This window comes from Heterodontus francisci, chromosome 14, assembly GCF_036365525.1.
Source record: "Heterodontus francisci isolate sHetFra1 chromosome 14, sHetFra1.hap1, whole genome shotgun sequence".
Taxonomy (NCBI): Eukaryota; Metazoa; Chordata; class Chondrichthyes; order Heterodontiformes; family Heterodontidae; genus Heterodontus; species Heterodontus francisci.
In genome coordinates this window covers 97800573-97822380 of record NC_090384.1, presented here as the reverse complement: position 1 = coordinate 97822380, position 21808 = coordinate 97800573, and the positions used below count along the sequence as shown (strand labels likewise).

General features: G+C 42.1%; 1 long non-coding RNA gene across 2 annotated transcripts in view; it reads left to right on the top strand.

Annotated features, from left to right (window-relative positions):
• LOC137377348 (uncharacterized) overlaps positions 1 to 14523 on the top strand; it is a 188894-nt gene extending 174371 nt beyond the window's left edge. Inside the window, exons 3-4 of one of the 2 annotated variants that reach the window (XR_010976399.1) lie at positions 12522 to 12566; positions 14393 to 14523. This is a non-coding gene — a long non-coding RNA (uncharacterized lncRNA). Of the gene's footprint in view, positions 1 to 12521; positions 12800 to 14392 lie in introns of those variants that run through there. The other variant, XR_010976398.1, reaches the window with a different exon arrangement.
• Positions 14524 to 21808: the final 7285 nt, after the last annotated feature.

Genomic DNA, 21808 nt, shown 5'->3' with positions numbered 1-21808 from the left:
AGGTAAGACACGGAAGGGGAAAAAGTGAACAGGGTAAAGGAAGTCCAGGAGGAATCCCGGATGAACACTCCTACTGTCTGGTCAGTCAACCCCATAAAATTTGAAAAATTAGATCCCACATCCTCCTATGTAAATGTAGACTCCAGATGCACCCCACCAGAGTTGCTAACAGCATTTACAGGAACCTGCAGAGACAAAGAAAGACCTCTAGGGGGCAAGAAACCATGAGGGTGATGCCTCACCTAGTCGAAGTGCCACATGGGGAGTGCAGTAGAGTCTGCACACATACCTGCAAGCAGGAATGTCCCAGATAACAAAGGGGAGATTAACAAAGAATCCTCCCCCATAGTCAGATGAAAAGGGAACCACCCATCCCCTGAAATCAAAAGCCTTTGCATGACTCAGCAAGACACTGAAAGAGACTTCAGGATAGACCCACACATGAATATCTTGGAAAAAGCTCCAACTTAGGGCTCATTAAATCTAACTCCTCCCCCTACACCCACCCCCTTGGCAGACCTCAACAGGAACAAAGGCCCTTGACAGCCAAAAGGGGAAAATTAACAGCAGCACTGGCAAAAAGAAAAGACAGTTTTAGTAAGTTTTAGGATTCATGAATGAGTGGAATGAGGGAAATGCATGGACTTTTCCTGTATCTTATATATTTTTTCTCAACCCTTTTAATGAAATGCGCCTTTTCTTTCAAATTGCATTTCATTCCCCTAAGCGTGGAAGTGTCATGCAGGGCCCCACCTGCCAAGAATGAGGCATATTAATTTCACCACATGGACATTAAATTTCAAATTGTTGCTGGGAAGAAAAGAAGGCCTGATACAATGGATTGCCAAGCCCCTGGCTGGAAAGACATTTTTGCATATTAACAGACAGTATTCCCACCCAACTACCCACCCAATACACAAAGCCAGAAGTGGTTATACCAGTCACGTGTCTACCCTGCTGGCCAACTTGTGGAGTTTTAAATTGTAGAAACAGTGTTTGAACTGGCAGAAAACAGAATGCTCCTGGACTGAAGACTTCCTGTCTGCCTGTCTGCTCCCATCTCTTTCTCACAGAACTCCAAAAACCACTGAAGACACATGAACCCCAAGAGAGAAAAGTCTCCTTCAGTGAACAAGGTTTAAGAAGAATACTGGGCCCCAATGAATCAAGGACAATCAAGGACTATACAGTGAGCTCGAAGAACCATAACAACAACTCTTCAGATATTGCCTCAAACCTTTCCACTTTAATTTTTCTTCTGCTCTTTTCTGTCTCTATTTGCATGTGTGTATCGCGTATGCATGCAAGCGTGGGCATGTTGTGTATCCATAGACGTCAACTGAATTAGAGTTTAAGTTTAATAAAATTTCATCTTTCTTCTTCAAGCCTGTTTGTGCTCGTTTCTTTATCTTATAATTTGAAAGCATTGAACAAGGATTTTCCAAGGGGGAGCTAAAAACAGTGTCTTTAAAAATAAGACCCTGTTACAGTAAGACCAGGTGAAGGCTGAAAGGGAACCCTAGACCCCTTTCTCACCTGGTTGTAACATTAACATTTCGCCACTGTCTTCCCATGAAAAAAATAGTACAATGGGATTCTTCACATCCACCTGAGAGGAAAGACTCTGTTTTGACATCTCACCTGAAAGGCAGCACTTTCAACAGTGCAGCAGTCCCTCAGCACAGTACTGGAAAATCAGCCTTGATTTTTGTGCTTAAAAGCTGGAATGAAATTTGAACTCAGAGCCTTGTATGTCAGAGATGAAAGTGTTACCCACTAAGCTACAGCAGTAAACATTTATAATATAACCTTGGTGGCAAGCATAATGAAAATAGCAAACCTCAGCACTCAAGTGTGAATTTATGATTCTACATTCTACAGGTTGATAGGTAAATTGGCCATTAGCAAAAGGTAGGTGGTAGGGAAATATAGGGACAGGTGGGGATGTGGTAGGAATATGGAATTAGTGTAGGATTAGTGTAAAATGGGTGGTTGATGGTCGGCACAGACTCGGTGGGCCGAAGGGCCTGTTTCAGTGCTGTATCTCTAAACTAAACATTGCCATTTTATATATTTATTATCATTTGTTAAATTTTCTTTGCCTGCTTAAGGTTTCCTTGGCTCACAGCTGCTCCCAGGCCTTGCTGGTGCCCAACGCAGGCATTCAGGAGTAATCTGGGGCTGATTCTCTGTTAGCATAGAGCTGGTTCTTCATTTGCTGCTTCCCCACATTGGTACAGTTGAGGTCGGTAGCCCATATGTGTGGGTAGCATCAACTTTCCAATCTACCACTCTGTGTCACTCTTCCCCCAGCAGCCAGACCCTCACTTCCCGACACCGCAAACTCTTCACATGCGGGGAATAAAGGAAGCTGTTCAGTGTCCATACCAACCTATTGTGTTGCGACTTACTTTGCAACAGTGACCACACTTCAAAAGCACTTGATTGGCTGTAAAGTGCTTTAGGATGCCCTGAGGTTCTGAAAGACGCTATATAAATGCAAGTTGTTCATTTCTATTACTTAATAATACTGCTCCAACAGGAAAATATACTTCTCTTCCTTCCCCTGAACCCCCTATCCCTACCTCCCTCCAACCCAATCACCCACTCCTGATCCCCACTGTCACAGAAGGTACAAAGACGGGCAGAAGTTATTTATGTATCGGTTTGTTTGTGTAGCCTATTACAGTGAGAAAGCAGTTCAGCCAGCTGACATTAACATTCGCCGCATTAATAACAAAAGCAAACTGGATTATCGCCTGTCTCATGACATGAATATAAAAATCTAAAATTATTCTGCTCCCACTCTGCTATAAAACTCATGGGAACATGAGGATTCACAGACGGGGGAAGCAAGTGCAGAGAGAGAGAATGCAAAGCTCATTTAGAAAAGCACTGATGAAACCTCTCACAGCAGTCAATGAAGATTTGATATAGAGCACCTGTACTGGCAGTAGCCTTCCACCATTAAATCACAGCACAGCCTGGGAAGATGGGTGTACAGGCTGACAGCCGTGAGGATGGAGCCCATGCCCAACATACCAGTGGCTCAGTCAGTCATGCAACTGTCACCCTAGACCTAGGATGTATGATGGGAACCTGTGGCCTAGGGCAGCATCGATGAAAAATGAGACTGTTCTCTGTTGAATCAAGATAACGGTCCGGGTAGATGAAATATGGGCAAAGAAATTGCAAATAGCCCATAAAAAAGGTTTCCTGTAGATATAATGCATCTTTTATATTATTTAGATGACTTCCACTGAAAAGGATCTATTGGTTCAATTAGTTTTATGGATACTTGTTCTGTCGAGAATGCAGAACTCTTTTAAAAAGGCAAAGGAGGGCTGATTTTCATTCTAACGTTTTAAAAACAAACGCCCTCAGCTCACAGACACTGTTCAGTTGCATGTTAAAAAGCCCAATGCACTATTGACGAACAAGAACAGAGAGTTTGCATGTCATCCTGGCAAGGGCAGAATCTAGGCTGACACTCCAGTGCAGTACTGAGGGAGGGCTGCACGGTCAGAGGTGCCATCTTTTGGATGGGACGATAAACCGAGGCCCTGTCTGCGGGTGGAGATTAAAGATCCCATGCCATTATTTTTGATGAAGAGCAGGGCAGTTATTACCAGTATCCTGGCCAATAATTATCCCTCAAATAACATCACTAAAAACAGATTATCGCATTGCTGTCTGTGGGAGCTTGCTGTGTGCAAATTGGCTGCCACATTTCCCACATTGCAACAGTGACTATACTTCAAAAGTGCATTACTGGCTGTAAATCACTTTAGGTCGTGAAAGGTTCTATATAAATGCAAGTCTTTCTTTCTTTCCCTTGACCAATACTGCCAAGTAACAAATTCATCTAATTGGTGCTTGTGGGATTCTGCCAAAAATGGCTGCCATGTTTGTCTCCATAGCAATGGCATGTGCATTTTAAGGTGAGTCATTCTATTTTCTGAGAAATGTGTTACGACACTGGATAAACACAGATTTTTCAAGCTAATCATTTATCAACCTGATTTTTAAGTCAATAACCATACAACATGATCGAAATTACAGCAAGCCATCATTTAATACTTAAAACCAGAACACATTGCATGTTGATACTGCCATATAAATAAATGTCTACCAGGCTTACAAATTGAAAGAAAATAATACTTAGAACTGATAATGCATACCCTTTAAACTACTGGACAATCTGTAACACACACAGAGTTAGGGTCATTGCAGTGTTTTGCTTGTCCTGGATTCTGTCTTGCCACAGATCCAAGGGTGTCTTAATGTTAAAAACAAATACAGACCAAAATCCACTGACAAGAAAGGCATAATCTTGACTTTGGGAAGATTATTCATTGTAAACCTTAAACACTAATATAGTAGTATTGAGCCTGTCTTTCCAATAATTGTGTACATAGTCCTTCCACAGACAATATTTATCCCTCAACCAACTTTACTGGAAACAAAGAACAGATTATCTGGTCATTATCTCATTGCTGCTCGTGGGATCTTGCTGTGCACAAATTAGAATTGACTGTAACGTTTCCTGCGTATAACAGTGACCGCACTTCAAAAGTGCTTCATTGGTTGTAATGTGCACTGGGATATCCTGAGATTGGGAAAGGAGCTCTACAAATGCAAGTTCTTTTTTTCTTTCTATATATTTGTAAATACTATAATCTATCGTGGCTTCTTTGGATCCAGATAGCAGGACGTTTCCCGTGATACGTTCCATGAATGGTCACTGGGTTACTGTGGAAGTGGCACCAGCATGGCGCCTGGAGTTGAAAATGAGTGTGGTTCATAAAGATACGCTCCAAAGGAGCACAGGAAAAGGGCAGGGGGTCAAGCTAATGATGTCAATGATACTTCCAATTTTAAAACAGACACCACTGCTCTTATCTGTCCAGCATAGGCTAGTTATCTTTGTTAAAAAGCAGGATTACAGTTATCAGGATAGTGTTTTAGGTTATTAAGACACATGAGAAGATGGAGTGCTTCACATTACAGGCCTTGTACTGACCTGGCCAAAGGGTCCATGACTGAAAACTTCCAGTCTAACCTCAAGCGATTCAGGGTCACTACTGTGTGATTTGTAGAATTTTTAGTTCTTTGTGGCAATGTGAAAAATGAGAGGGTGAGAGAGAGGAAGGATAGCAAGGGAGTATAGAGTTAAAACAGCTTCAAGTGTTTCAGGAGTTTAAATCTTCATCTATTGCACTGTGTTGTATTTCGTGAAGACAGTTCATGAGCATCATATAATGCCTTTTATTGTATTATAAACACAAGTCTGATGTGGTTTGTTTTTCTCCTGAGAAGTAGCCTAGAACTTCCTGTTAATAATATTAGCAGTTACCCAGTTTATATGACTTCCCTCTGCTTTGTTGTTTCAGCAGAGGCTACAGCCAACGTAAAATAAAAAGATTCATGTCCGTGAAAAAAATGGAAGAAGCTGAAATATACACTTAGTGTTTATTTGCAAGTCTCACCAATAGTAACTTCTGCAACATGTTTGCCAACATAGAAGTAATTATTAAATTCTTCCACAAGACAATTTAAAAATATTATTTCTGTTTTGCAAGTATCTTCATCCTTGTAAACAGCTTTGGCTCACTTGCCAAATAATTTAGCACCTACAGAGGAGAAGTATTTAAGAGGAACTCATAGCAGGTTGACAGAGAGGTTATTTACATTGCAACAGACTATAACTGTTCATTATCAACCAACTTTCAGTGTAGTCGAATAATTTGTAACATAGCCTGAGTGGTGAAGGGATAAACTTGGGGGAAATTTTCTAATCTAAATAGGAAAATACCACATAAAACACTGAGATAAAATGGCAAAGTTTGGAATTGTAAGTATTTCCAATTACATCATTTACATCCTGCTGACTAATCTTCAGCACTGATGTAAGGTTAGAAAGGAATATAAAGAATAGGGATGCTACAACTTGATTCCTCTCTACTGTGTATGGGGATGCTTTTTATACTGGAATTATCTACACTGTTTTCAAAACAGGGGAACGCTCTACACAGTTTATCTGAAATAATTCCCCATAATCCAAGGTTTACTTGGGTGTTAACCTCTCCACAGTTTAGTCAATTGCTGGTGTGAAGAAAGGTCTTAAACTATAGGTCCTTATCAGTAACAACCTGACTGAGAGTGATTAGCACCATTTGTTTAGTTTCTGTGATTGTCAATGGTGTACTTATGTTTGTTTTACCTCCTGTTCAGCTGTAACATAAACCAGGACTACCTCATTGTAAACTAAGGATACGAACTACTCTTATCAATAGAAAGTGAAATTTGTGTTTTATCTCACGTACAACGTGCTTTGTATAATTCATGTACTCTTCTTACAGTGAATCCTTTATAAGTATTTTAATCAATTGTGCTGTTTTTAATTAATTCTTGTTGAAATAATAGGTGCATTCCCGCCACCCCCTCCCACTTTCCTTTCGTCCCATCATTGGCAGCTGTGTAAGACACCTTGGTCTCACTCTGTGGAATTCCCTCTCTAAACTCTCCACTTCTCCATCTCCCTCTCCTACTTTACAAACCTCTTTAAAACCCACTTCTTAACTAAGCTTTTGGTCACTCCCCTTAATCTCTCCTCTGGCCTGGCATTGATTTTCCTTATGCCTCCGTGAAGAGCAATGGGGCACTATTTACATTTAAGGTACAATATAAGTGTAAGTTGTTGTTGTTAGTGGCATTTTTGTTGATGTTTTTGTTGGTATTGCTGGTGTTCTTGATGTTGCTGCAGTTGTTGATGTTTATTCATTCACGGGATATGGGAATCGCTGGCTAGGCCAGCATTTATTGCCCATCCCTAATTACCCTTGAGAAGCTGGTGGTGAGCCGTCTTCTTGAACCACTGCAGTCCATCTGGTGTAGGTACACCCACAGTGCTGTTGGGAAGGGAGTTCCAGGACTTTGACCCAGTAACAGTGAAAGAACAGTGATATATTTCCAAGTTCGGATGGCGTGTGGCTTGGAGGGGAACTTGCAGGTGGTGGTGTTCCCATTCATCTGCTGCTCTTGTCCTTCTAGGTGGTAGTGGTCATGCATTTGGAAGGTGCTGTCGAAGGAGGCTGGGCAAGTTGCTGCAGTGCATCTTGTAGATGGTACACCCTGCTGCTACTGTACGCCCGTAATGGAGGGAACAAATGTTTACAGGGCTGGAAGGGGTGCCAATAAAGCAGGCTGTTTTGTCCTGGGTGGTGTTGAGTTTCTTGAAAGTTGTTGGAGCTGCACTCAGGCAAGTGGAGAGTATTCCAGCACACTCCTGACTGTGCCTTGTAGATAGTGGAAAGGTCTTGAGGAATTACCATAAAATTCCCAGCCTCTGACCTATTCTTGTAGCCACAGTATTTATATGGCTGGTCCAGTTGAGTTTCTGGTCAATTCTGACCCCCAGGGATAATATATTAGTATGGATAGAGGATTGTTTTTTTTAACAGACAGGAAGCAGAGAGTGGGCATAAATGGGACATTTTCAAGTTGGCAGGCAGTGAATAGTGGGTGCCGCAAGGATCAGTGTTGGGGCTTCAGCTATTTACAATCTTTATTAATGGCTTGGATAAAAATACAGAGAGTAATGTATCTAAGTTTGCTGATGATACAAAGCTCAGTGGAAAGGTAAGCTGTGGGGAGGACATAGAGAGGCTGCAAAAAGCGATAGACAGGTTACGTGAGTGGGCAACAGGATGGCAAATAGAGTATAATATAGGGAAATGTGAACTTGTTCACTTTGGTCGTAAGTATAGAAAAGCAGAATATTTTTTAAAAGGTGTGAAACTGGTAAGCGTTGATGTTCAGAGAGACTTGCATGTGCTTGTACAAGGAACGCACAAAGTTAACATGCAGGTGTAGCAGGCTATTAAGAAAGCAAATGGCATGTTGGCCAATATTGCAAGGGGAATGGAGTACAGGAATAAAGAATTCTTATTAAAATTGTACAGGGCTTTGGTGAGACCACACCTGGAATACTGTGTGCAGTTTGGTCTCCACATTTAAGAAAGGATATACTTGCACTGGAGGCAGTGCAGTGAAGATTTACTAAATTGGTCCCTGGGATGGGACGGGTGAGTAAATTGGCCTATATTCTCTGGAGTTTAGAAGAATGAGAAACATAGGAACATAGGAGCAGGAGTAGGCCATTCAGCCCATCGAGCCTGCCCCGCCATTCAATATCATCATGGCTGTTCATCCACTTCAATGCCTTTTTCCCACACTATCCTCATATCCCCTTATATCATTTGTATTTAGAAATCTGTCAATCTCTGCGTTAAACATACTCAATGACTGAGCTTTCACAGCCCTCTGGAGTAGAGAATTCCAAAGATTCACAACCTTCTGATAAAGAAATTTCTCCTCATCTCTGTCCTAAGTGGCTTCCCCCTTATTTTGAAATTGTGTCCCCTGGTTCTAGACTTTCCAACCTGGAGAAACATCTTAGCTGCATCTACCCTGTCCATCCCTTTAAGTATTTTGTAGGTTTCAATAAGATGACCTCTCATTCTTCGAAACTTTAGAGAATACAGGCCCAGTTTCCCCAATCTCTCTTCATAAGACAGTCCCGCCATCCCGGGAACAAGTCTGGTGAACCTTCGTTACACTCCCTCTATGGCAATAATATCCTTCCTAAGGTAAGGGGACCAAAACTGCACACAGTACTCCAGGTGCGGTCTAACCAAGGTTCTATATAATTGAAGCAAGACTTCACTACTCCTGTACTCAAATCCTCTTGTGATAAAGGCTAACATACCATTAACCTTCTTAATTGCTTGCTGCCCCTGCATGTTAGTTTTCAGTGACTTATTGACAAGGACACCCAGGTCCCTTTGTACATCTAGACTTTCTAATCTCTTACTATTTAAAAGAGGTGATCTAATTGAGACATACAAGATTCTGAAAGGGCTTGGTAGGGTAGAAGCTGAGAGATTGTTTCTGCTGGTTGGGGAATCTAGAACACAGGGACACAGTCTCAGGATAAGGGGTCGATCATTCAGGACTGAGATGAGGAGAAATTGCTACACTCAAAGGGGATGTTTGGAATTCTCTACCCCAGAGGTTTGTGGATGGTCCATTGTTGAATACATTTAAGGCTGGGATAGATAAGATTTTTGGTCTCGCAGGGAATCAAGGGATATGGGAAGCGGGCAGGAAAGTGGAATTGAAACCCAAGATCAGCCATGATCATACTGAATAGCGGAGCAGGCTCGATGGGCCATATGGTCTATTTCTGCTCCTATTTCTTGTGTTCTTGTGTTGATGGAGGATTTAGTGAAGTTAATAAGAACATAAGAAATAGGAGGAGTAGGCCATTCAGCCCCTTAAGCCTGCCCTGCCATTCAATAAGATCATGACTGATCTATCCCAGTCCTCAACTTCTCTTTCAGGCCTGCTCTGCCTAACCCTCAACTCCCCGAGATTTCAAAAATCTATCTACCGCCTCCTTAAATACATTTAGTGACCTAGCCTCCACAACTCTCTGAGGCAGAGAATTCCAGAGATTCACCACCCTCTGAGAGAAGAAATTCCTTTGCATCTCAGTTTTAAATGTGTGCCCCCTTATTCTGTAACTATGTCCCCTAGTTCGAGATTCCCCCACTAGTGGAAACATATTCTCAACATCTATCCTGTCAAGCCCCCTTAAAATCTGATATGTTTCTATAAGATCACCTCTCATTCTTCTAAACTCCAATGAATAAAGGCCTAACCTGTTTAACTGTTCTTGATAAGACAGCCCCTTCATCCCAGGAATCAGCCTAGTGAACCTTTTCTGAACTGCCTGCAATGCTAGTATATCCTTCCTTAAATACGGGGACCAAAACTGTACACAGTACTCCAGGTGTGGCCTCACCAACACCCTGTACAGTTGTTACAAGACTTACCTATTTTTAAACTCTAACCCCCGAGCAATAAAGGCTAAAATTCCATTTGCCTTCCTAATTACTTGCTGCACCTGCATGCTAACCTTTTGTGTTTCATGTACAAGAACACCCAGATCCCTCTGTACAGCAGTATTTTGTAGTCTTTCTCCATCTAAATAATAATCTGCCTTTTTATTCTTCCGACCAAAGTGGATGACCTCACACTTTCCCACATTGAACACCATCTGCCAAATTTTTGCCCACTCACTTAACCTATCTATATCCCTTTGCAGATTCTTTGTGTCCTCATCACAACATGTCTTCCCACCTGTTTTTGTCACCTATCGTCAGCAAATTTAGATACATTACACTCTGTCCCTTCCTCTAAGTCATTAATGTAGATAGTAAATAGCTGAGGCCCTAGGACCGATCCTTGTGACACTCCACTAGTTACGGCTTTCCATCCTGAAAAAGACCCATTTATCCCGACTCTCTGCCTTCTGTGTGTTAACCACTCCTCAATCCATGCCAACACATTACCCCCAATACCCTGAGCTCCTATTTTGTGCAATAACCTTTTATGTGGCACCTTATCAAACGCCTTCTGAAAATCCAAATACACAACATCTACTGGTTCACCTTTGTCCACTCTGCTTGTTATATCCTCAAAGAACTCTAACAAATTTGTCAAACATGATTTCCCTTTCATAAAACCATGTTGACTCTGTTTGATTGCATTATGTTTTTCTAAATGTCCTGCTATTTCTTCCTTAATAATCGACTCAAGCAGTTTCCCAATGACTGATGTTAAGCTAACAGGTCTATAGTTTCCTGCTTTTTGTCTCCCTCCTTTCTTGAATAGGGCATCACATTAGCGGTTTTCCAATCCGCTGGTACCCTACCGGAATCCAGTGAGTTTTGGTATATTATGACCAATGCGTCCACTATCTCTGCAGCCACTTCTTTTAAAACCCCTTGGGTGCAGGCCATTAGGTCCTTGCGACTTGTCTGCCTTTAGTCCCATCAGGTTGTCCAGCACCTTTTCCCTCGTGCTAGAGATTGTTACAGGTTCCTCCCTCCCATTTACACCTTCTTCATCTATTATTGTTGGGATGTTTATAGTGTCCTCCACCATGAAGACTGATGCAAAATATTGGTTTAAATTATCTGCCATTTCCCTGTTCCCTGTTATTAATTCCCCATTCTCATCCTCTAAGGGTCCCACACTTACTTTAGCTACTTTCTTCCTTTTAATATACCCTAGAAGCTCTTACTGTTTGTTTTTATATTTCTTGCCAATTTAATCTCATAATCAATTTTCTCCCTCTTTATTAGTTTTTTAGTCATCTGCTAGTTTCTAAAAGCTTCCCAATCCTCTGGCCTACCACTTGTTTTTGCTGCTTTGTACACCTTTGTTTTTGATTTGATACTCTCCTTTACTTCCTTTGTTATCCACGGGTGGTTCATCGTTCTCTTCAAGTCCTTCCTTCTGACTGGAATAAATGTTTGCTGAGTGTTATGAAATATCTGCTTAAACATCTGCCACTGCTCATCTACTGACTTTCCCTGTAGTCTATCTTCCCAGCCCGCTTTAGACAACTCTTTCTTCATACCTCTGTAATTGCCCTTGTTTAAGTTGAAGACACTGGTTTGGGACCCGAGTTACCCACCCTCAAACTGAATTTGAAATTCTACCATGTTATGATCGCTTCCCCCTAAAAGATCCTTAACTACGAGATCAAGTATTAATCCTACCTTATTACACAACACCAAATCTAAAATAGCCTGTTCCCTGGTAGGTTCTGCAACATATTGCTCTAAGTAACAATCCCTGAGGCACTCTACAAATGTCGTTGAATATCAAGGGGAGATGGTTAGATTCACTCTTGCTGGAGATGATCATTGCCTGGCACTTTGGGAGGGGTGAAGAGGGGTGGGGGGTGCAAGGTTACTTGCCACTTATCAGCCCAAGCCTGAATGTTGTCCAGGTCTTGTTGCATGTGGACATGGACTGTTTCAGTACCTTAGGAATTCTGAATGGTACTGAACATTGTGCAATCATCAATGAATATCCCCATTTCTGACTTTATGATGGTGGGAAAGTCATTGATGAAGTAGCTGAAAATGATTGGGCCAAGGACACTACCCTGAGGAACTCCTGCAGTGATGTCCTGGGGCTGAGTTGATTGGCCTCCAACAAGCATAACCATCTTCTTTTGTGCTAGGTATGAATCCAACCAGCGGAGAGTTTTCCCCTTGATTCCCATTGACTTCAATTTTGCTAGGGCTCCTTGATGCCACAAGTGGTCAAATGCTGCCTTGATGTCAAGGGCAGTCACTCTCACCTCGCCTCTGGAGTTCAGCTCTTTGGTCCATCTGGTGCCAGTGATACATGACAACTAAAAACAAAAATGGCTGTCATACATTTATCCACAATGTTCTTGTGTTGTTACTGCCTTCTTAGCTTCTACACCTTCAACAGTTTCTCATTCACCAAATGCTCAAGGAATCTCCTCGGTTTTTGGAGGTTTTCAGTTTGTGGGGATACTGGGATTACTGTCTGGAGTTGTATTTCTACCTCATTTTTAGTCAGTTCTGCCACAAGAGATTTTCCAATTAACTATTCCTCACTTCATCATCTAGAAAAACACCTGATGAGCAGGAGGCAAAAGACGGCTCGAACTACAAGTAAGGTCAAAACTTTTGAAATGTGAACCATTCGAAATGTGATTGTCAGCGTCTGCCCAGAAGATGGTGTCTGCTTTGTAGCTTGTCTGGTCTACCTACTTTTTGATAAGCAGTGATTCACTAAAATGTTCCTTTCTGTTGTAAGATATTCATTTGCAGTGGGTCTGTATCTGACACTCATAAATATGGGTTCCCCTGACAGCAGGTAGTAATTGATAATGATGTTGAAACTGTGAAGATCCAGATTCAATTGTAATAAAATATGTTTATGTCACAATAGTAAATTTGGATTTAATTCTCTTTTGTAAGCTAGATGTAATGACTCTGTGCCTATCGTATTTGCTTCAAGCTACTCAAACTATTGTATTTTTCTTACAATTTCTGCACAGGTAATGCACTTAAGTTTGTTTTTGATTGATGTATATACAATAGAAACAAGGGTCTAAATAGAAAACTTAGAGTTAAATAGCTGACACTTTATTCTTTTTGCTTGCTGCACATTAATCTGGATTACTCAAGTCTGAAGACAGTTTAATCCCCGTTAGTTTTTTGTCAACCAGTTCTAGAAATGTAAAGGTCTTTATATATTGTATTTTGAACTCATAATTCAAGCTATAAAGTTTAGCAGGGTGGAAATCACATTGAGCTGCCCAATTTGATTTTCAAAAGCTTTTGTTTATAAGTTGCAGGTATCATTTTTTGTGATGTTGAGCTTCCATTAAAGCAATTAAATCTCTTGATTGTATGGGTCAAGACAGACATAACCAAAGAACATTACATGAACCTTACCTTGTCCCTCCCTTAGACAGGAGCAATAAACCTCAATTGCACAGAAATACCATAACCAAAATCATACAGAGACAACCAACATGCTTTATTCAATTAAATTACATTTATAGACTAATTACTGGGGAAAGGAGGGATTATATGCACCTGGAGCAGCGCAATCTTGGCCTCTGGTGCGTCCCTGATTTCCTTTACCCTACCATTTCTGGTTAAACCTTCAGCTGCCGAGGCCCAAAAACTTCCTGCCTCACCACCTCTCTCTCTTTCTTTAAGACGCTCCTTAAGCCCTACCTCTTTGACCAAGCTATTTGTCACCTGTCCTAATATCTCCTTATGTAACTTGGTATCGAATTTTGTCTGGTAACAGATTCTGCGAAGAGTCCTGTGACATTTTACTGTTTTAAAAGTGCTATGTGACTGCAAGTTGCTGCTTCTGTTGTTATTATGTGAAGTGGTTTGAATTAAAAGCAAAACTTTCATTGTCCTATCCTGATACTTGTTTCTCTCAGAATGCTTAAACCCAACTGCCAGGGACTAAAGTTAAACTATTGGATACAGTTTAAATTGACCCAATCTGAATATTGCAAACAGGTTCAGTCACCATTGTCATGCAGGCCCCCACCTACCAAGAATTAGGCACACATTATTTCGCCACATGAATATGAAAACTTAAAATTGCTGCTGGGAAGAAAAGAGGGCCTATCACAAGGAATTGCCAGGCCCCTCGCTGGAAAGACCTTTTTTGCATAGTAACAGACAGTAATTGGAACAGAGAAAGAGGCCACCCACTGCTCCAATTTAATCCACAATAGACTTTTGATTACCAAACATTGAAGGTGGAGAGGCTAGCATTCCAGGTTAACTGCTAAGATGACCGAATACACAAACAGACATGGTCAGACCAGTTTAGTCACATGACTAACTGACTGTTGGAGTTTTTTTGAATTTGAACTTGCCACAGGGAATTTGAACTCAGAAAGCCCTTTGCTCCTGAACTAAAAAGATCTCTCTTCTGTCTGCTCTCATCCCACTCTCACCAGCTTTAGAAACCATTGAAGACACATAACCCTCAAAAGAGAAATGTCTCCTACAGTGAACAAGGTTTAAGAAGAATACTGGGCCCCAACGAAAAGCAAGACTACCGACAATCAAGGACTCTACAGCGAGCTCAAAGCACAGTAAAAAAAACCCTCTTCAGAGATTGCCTCAAACTTCTCCACTATTTTTCTTCTGCTCTTTTCTATCTCTATTTGCATGTGCATTTTGCGTATGCATGCTAGTGTGGGGTACGGCATTGGTCATAGGCGTTTACCGAATTAGAGTTTAAATTCTAATAAATTTCACTTTTCTTCTTTAATCCTAAGAAAGCCAGTTGATGTTCATTTCTTTACCTTATATTAGGAAAGTGGTAAACAAGGATTCACCAAGGGGGAGCTCAAAGCATAGTATGTTTAAAATTAAATCCGGTTACAATAAGACCAGGTGAAGGCTGAAAAGACCCCTAGAAACCCTTCTCATCTGGTCGTATCACCATTTATTTCCCAGTGAGATTCCTGTTTATTCCTCTTTGGGAGTAAAATTTCTCCCTTTTCAGTGAATATTTTTTGTCCACAGATATACTTACATGAAAGAAAGAATTTGCATTTATGTAATCACCCAGATCATATTTTTGAGGATGTCACTTCCAAGAAATAACTTTTTTTCAAGTTGTTGCTTTTATCTGGGTAAATGCAACAGCCATTTTGCATAATGTTCCCCAAAGAGCAATAAGATGAATGACCAGTTAGTCCATTCTCGATCTTTTTGTTTTGAATTCTTCTGTCGGGTCCTTTGCATTCACTTAAATCACTGGGACAGGCAAACTGGACTTGGAATTAACATCTCATTTGAGTATTTGAAGCTTCACTATTATAATAGGAATACTTCACATCTTATAACATTCGTCCCCCAGTATCCATAGGCTATCCAAATTCCCACCCCTCTTTGTGTGATAAAGTGCTTCCTGATTTGCCTCCTCAATGGCCTAGTTCTAATTTGAAGGTTGCGTCCCCTCATTCTTGATTCCCCCACCAGAGGAAACAGTTTCTCTAACATCCACTCTATCGAATACAGGCAACATTTTAAATACCTCAATCAGATCACCACTCAAGAGTATAGTGGGTTTGGCTCTACTGAGTTAAAGCTACTAGAAACTATTCAGTGAGTAGTAATCCTGCCTCTGAGTTAGAAGCTTATGGGTTCAAGCCCCACTCCAGAGAGTGAGCACAAATTCTAGGCTGGCACTCCAGTGCAGTACTGAGGGAGCACTGTCGGAAGTGCCATCTTTCATGTTAAACGGAAGCCCCATCTGCCCTTTCAGGTGGATGTAAAAGATCCTATGGCACTATTTTGAAGGAGTGCAGGGATGTTCATCACTGGTGTCCTGGTCAATATTTATCTATCAACCAACATCACTAAAAAAAAACAGATTATCTGGTCAATGTCTCATTGATGTTTGTGGGAGCTTGCTGTGCGCAAATTGGCTGCCATGTTTCCTACATAAAACAGTGACCACTCTTCAAAAGTCCATTTGTTGTAAAACACTTTGGGGTGTGCTAAAGTTGTGAAAGGCGCTATAAAAATGCCAATCTTTCTTTACTTTTACTCATTTCACACCCAATAAACAGAGCAGACCTTCAATCCATCGGTCCAGGTTGAACTAGAATCCAGATCCCAAATGGAAAGGACAAGTTTTCTGCTATTCCCCGCAAACCCTTGATTTAATTAAGAAGACCACATAATGCAATGTGCTCTTCCACAGTGTGTTGGATATGAGTTTGTTTCCAATGATTCCCAGTCTTCCAAACTCAACCATGCCACTTTAGGGTAATCCTAAGGCGAGCCCAATTTTTTCCCATCAGAAGGGATAGTAAGTTAACATGGGCTTTAACGCCAACTAGCATTTATATACCACCTTTATCATAGTAGAACATCCCAAGGCACTCCACAGAAGTGTAATCAGTGATAAACTGGCACCGAGCCAAAGGAACAGACATTAGGACAGGTGACTGAAAACCTGCTGAAGAGGTAGATTTTAATGAATGTCTTAAAGAAGGAGAGAGGTGGAGAAGCGGAGAGGTTTGGGAAGAGAATTCCAGAGCTTAGAACCTAGGCAGGCGTAAGTATGGCTACCAGTGGTGAGGCAAAAGAAATCGAGGATACACGAGGCAAGAATTGGAGGAACATAGGAATTTTGGATGGTTGTGGGGCTGGAGGAGGTTACAGAAATAGGGAGGAGTGAGGCCATGCAGGGATTGAAAACAAGGATGAGAATTTTAAAATCAAGGCATTATTGGACTGGGAGCAAGCACAGGGGTGTTGGGTGAACAGATTTAATGCAAGAGCATAAGAGCATAAGAAATAGGAGCAGGAGTAAGCCACACAGCCCATCGAGTCTACTGTGCCTACTGAGTCATAGCTGAACTTCTACTTCAACTCCACTTTCCCTCCCTATCCTCATAATTCCTTGATTCCATAAGTGGTCAAAAATCTCATGATATCAATGTTGAATATAGTCATTGACTGAGCAGCTACAGCCCTCTGGGGTAGAGAATTCCAAAGATTCACAACCCTCCGAGTGAAGAAATTTCTTCTCATTTCAGTCCTAAATGGCCAATCACTTATCCTGAGCCTATGATCCCTTCATTCTCAACTCTCCAGCCGGAGAAAATCAACACTGTCAGGCCCTTGACAAATATTATGCATTTCAATGAGATCACCTCTCATTCTGCTAAACTCCAGAGAGTATGGGCTCATTTTACTCAATCTCTCCTCATAGGGCAACCCTGTCAATTCCAGGAATCAATCTAGTGAACAGTCACTGCACCCTCTCTAAGGCAAGTAGATCCTTCATTAGGTAAGGAGACCAAAACCATTAGGAAAAATGCCGGCAGGCCCAAGGAATCGACCCTAATAGGAACCTTAAATATTAAAATTGCTTCCCACCTCCACATCCAGTTCTGCCACTGGCAGGACTGCGTTGGGGAGCTATCCTGACGAGGTTCCCCATTATTTCCCCTCCCCCCCCCCAACCACCACCACCACCACCTCCCAGGCCACCACCCCCGGGCTGGGAATATCCTGCCTATTAATATATTTATTTAACATGTCAGCCACTTACTTATTCCCAATGATTATTTCTCCTATCTCTGCCTCTAAGGGGCCCACATTTACTTTTGCTAATCTCTTACTTTTTGCATACTTGTAAAAGCTCTTAAAATCTTTATTTAATTTCATATTTATTGTTAGTTTACCCTCATATTCTATTTTCTTCTTCTTTATCAATTTCTTGGTCATCCTTTGCTAATTTTTGAAACACACCAATCCTAAGCCTTCCCGCTCTTTTTGGCAACATTGTCAGCAGCTTCTATTAATCTAACACTCTCCTTAACTTCTCTAGTTAGCCATGGCTGCACCACTTTTCCAGTGGAGTTTTTATTTCTGAAGGGAATGTATATTTGTTAAGAAATATGATTTTGTTTCTTTAGATGTTTACCATTGCTTATCTAACATTGTATCTTTTAATCTAATTTCCCAACCTACCTCAGCTAACTCACCCCTCATACCTCCATATTTGGCCTTGCTTAAATTTAAGACACTAATTTCGGACTTAACCACATCACTCTCAAACTTAATATAAAATTCTATCATATTATGATCACTCATCACCAGAGGATCCTTTACTATAAGATTTCTATTTAACTCAATACAAGTTCTATAATAACCTGTTCCTTAGTAGATTGCTCACCACATTGTTCTAGAAAACTGTCTCAAATGCATTCCATGAACTTGTCCTCCAAGCTATTTTGGCCAATTTGGTTTGCCCAGTTTATTTGAAGATTAAAGTCCCATAGGATTATTGGATTACCCTTGTTACATGTGCCTCTAATTTCCTGACTTGTACTTTGTCCAACACTATGATCACTGTTAGGGGAACTTATAAAATACTCCCATCAGTATTTTCTGCCCTTTGTTATTTCTTAACTCCACCCATTCTGATTCAACATCCTGATTTTCTGGGCTAAGATCCTTTCTCTCTACTGCCTTTACCTCATCCTTTATTATCAGGGCTGCGCCACTTCCTCCCAACCTTGGTCACTCTGCAACCACGTCTCAGTAATGGCTACTAGATCAAACCCACTTATCTCCATTTGTGCCATTAATTCATCTATCTTGTTATGAATGCTTCGTGCATTCAGATATAGTATTTTTAATTTTAACTTTTTACTATTTTTCTCTGATGTGGCCCTAGTCACACATGCTCTATTACCATCATTAAACACCCCGTTCCTTTGTGACACAGTCTGCTTGATTGTACCCAAATTGCTTCTAAGCTCTATAACCTTGACTTTTCTGTTCAGAGTTATAAATTTTCCCTTCTCTGAACCCCTCCCCCACTCCCCAAGCCTATCTACTGCCCTAGTTATTCGATTCAATAGGACATTGGCCCCAGCAGAACCGTTGCCTCTTTCCCAATTACTGGTGTCAACGCCTCATCAATTGAAACCTCTGCCTCCCACACCACTCTTCTAGCCATGCAATTAAACCACTAATTTGTTTGACTCTCTGCCAAATTGCTCATGGCTTCGGAAGTAATCCAGAGATTATTACCTTTGAGGTTCTGTTTTTTAATCCTAGCTCCCCAAGCTTCCTCAGCAGAACCTCATTCCTGGTTTTACCTATGTTACTGGTTCCTAGGTGAACCACAACAACTGCATCCTCCCCCTCCTACTCCAAGTTCTTGTGCAGCTGTGAAGACACCTCCTTAACCCTGGCACTGGGCCGGCAAAGCAGCCCTGGGGACACCAGGTTGCAACTAAAGAGAGCAGTATTTATCTCCCGACTCTACTTTCCCTGATCACAACCACAGTTTTTTCATTCACCTCACTTGAATGAACTTCTGCACCACGGTGTTGTGGTCAGTTTGACCATCCTCCCTACAGTCTGTGTTCTCATCCACACCGGCAGCAAGTACCTTATTAGGATACAGGGCAGCAGAGTTTTGGAAGAGCTCAGGTTTATAGAGGGTGGAGGATGGGCGGTCAGCCACGCTTGTACATCATGAGGGTCAGGGAGGTGCATTCACTGAGAAACGATTGGAGAAGAGGTTAAGGGAGAATGGGCAGGGGCAGAGAGTGGGCTGCATTTTGTGCCAACAGTGGGTCGCCCAGCGCCAGGGCCGAAAAGGTGGGGGGAATCCCTCCTCGGCCAACTGGAGCCCCTCCGGAGTGATTCAACAGAGACAGGCCAATTAACAGCCCTGCACCGGGATCCCCATCTCTTTAAAGACAGGGATCCCATCTCCAAGAGCTGCCGGCCAATCACAGGGCTGGCAGCTTGGCAGTATCGCCGTGCCGCTGAGACCGGTGGCCACTGCCAGTCCTACAAGAGGCCTTGGACCAAGGCCCAGCGCTGGAGCCCGGATCCAAGGTAAGTGAGGTGGGTCGCTGGGGCCAGACCGGCAGGCCCCAGCAATGGTGCGGGCGGTGGGGGGGGGGGAGGTTGGCGGAAGGTGGGCATTTAGTGCAGGGGGAGGGTGGTTCAGGGGGTGCGAGTATTCCCGACAGAAGAACCCCTGCCACTGGTTAACTCCCAGCGGCTGCAGGAAGAGGCCCTTAAGTGGCCATTATTAGGCCACATATGGGCCTCAATTGGCCTCTGGGTGGGAAGGTCGTCTTCGGCCTATTCCACCCCCGACAAAATTGCACTGAAACAGGGAGGCGACGTACCCTCTGCTACCCGCCTCCCGTCGCAATCCTATGGGCCACCCCACCTCCGAACCTATCTCAGGGGGCCCATAAAATTCAGCCCAGAGATTTTGTTATCAGCCAATCGGCTCAGTTGGTAGTGCTCTTGCCTCTGAGTCAGAAAGTTGTGGGTTCAAGTCCCACTCTTGGGCTTCAGCATAAAAATCAAGGCTAAAACTCCAGTGCAGTACTTGAGGGTGTAATGCACTATTGGAAATGCCATCTTTCATTTGAGATGGTAAACCAAAGCTCTATCCACCCTCTTAGGTCCCATTGCCAATGTTTCAAAGAACAGTTAAGGGAGTTATTCCTGGTGTCCTAGCCATTGTTTATCCCTTGATAACATCACAAAAAAAAAACAGGTTATCTGGTCATTATCACATTGTGGGAGCTTGCTGTGTGTAAATTGACTGCCATGTTTCCTTTGTTACAACAGTGACTACACTTCAAAAGTACTTCATTGGATGTAAAGCACTGTGGGATGTCAGTGGCCATGAAAGGTGCTATATAAATGCAAGGCTTTCTTTCTTTTCTTCATGATACAATAAAATTACCAAAAAGAAAAAGAGGAATCTACTTGAAGTGGACTGTGAGATTTGTGAGTGAGTTCATCTGGGAAAAAAACATTTACCAGTAAGCAACTTCTCTTTCTTATGTAAGCTCAAGGCTCCAATAGTAACAGAAAATAAGAAAGAACGGTCTGTACAACCATAACAGTATTCATAGAAACACAATCGTAAGTGTTATCATGAAGCAAGTATACAGAATAACAAGAGGTCATCACCGTTATTGTCGAGATTAGGAGGGTGTATGAAACTAACATTCTGAACTACTTTGTCGCTTTTTCATTTCATATCGCGATTTTCCACTTTGTTTTTATTAATTCCGTTTTCCTTTTACTCCCCCTCCTCCTCCTGCTCTCCCTCCTCCTCCTACTCTTCCTCCTCCTCCTCTCCCCTCTAAGCAGCTGCAAACAGCCTAGAGGGAGTCTAGAATCACTCCACATATCAGTCGCGAGGAAGTGTACATCTGTCTGACAGCAGTTATGGATAAATATGACTCCCAGATTCACACTACTAACAACTCACTTAACACTGACAGAATTCATATGGTAATCCCTTTGAAGAACCAAAGACTCACATTTACACAGCATCTCATCACATCATTCAGAAAGTGAGGAGGCATGGGATACAGGGGAAGTTGGCTATCTGGCTACAAAATTGGCTGGCCCATAGAAGACAGAGGGTGGTAGTAGATGGAAAGTATTCAGCATGGAGCTCGGTGACCAGTGGTGTTCCGCTGGGATCTGTTCTGGGACCTCTGCTCTTTGTGATTTTTATAAATGACTTGGATGAGGAAGTGGAAGGCTGGGTTAGCAAGTTTGCCGATGACACGAAGGTTGCTGGAGTTGTGGATAGTGTGGAAGGCTGTTGTAGGTTGCAACGGGACATTGACAGGATGCAGAGCTGGGCTGAGAAGTGGCAGATGGAGTTCAACCTGGAAAAGTGTGAAGTGATTCATTTTGGAAGGTCAAATTTGAATGCAGAATACAGGCATAAAGACAGGATTCTTGGCAGTGTGGAGGAACAGAGGGATCTTGGGGTCCATGTCCATAGATCGCTCAAAGTTGCCACCCAAGTTGATAGGGTTGTTAAGAAGGCGTATGGTGTG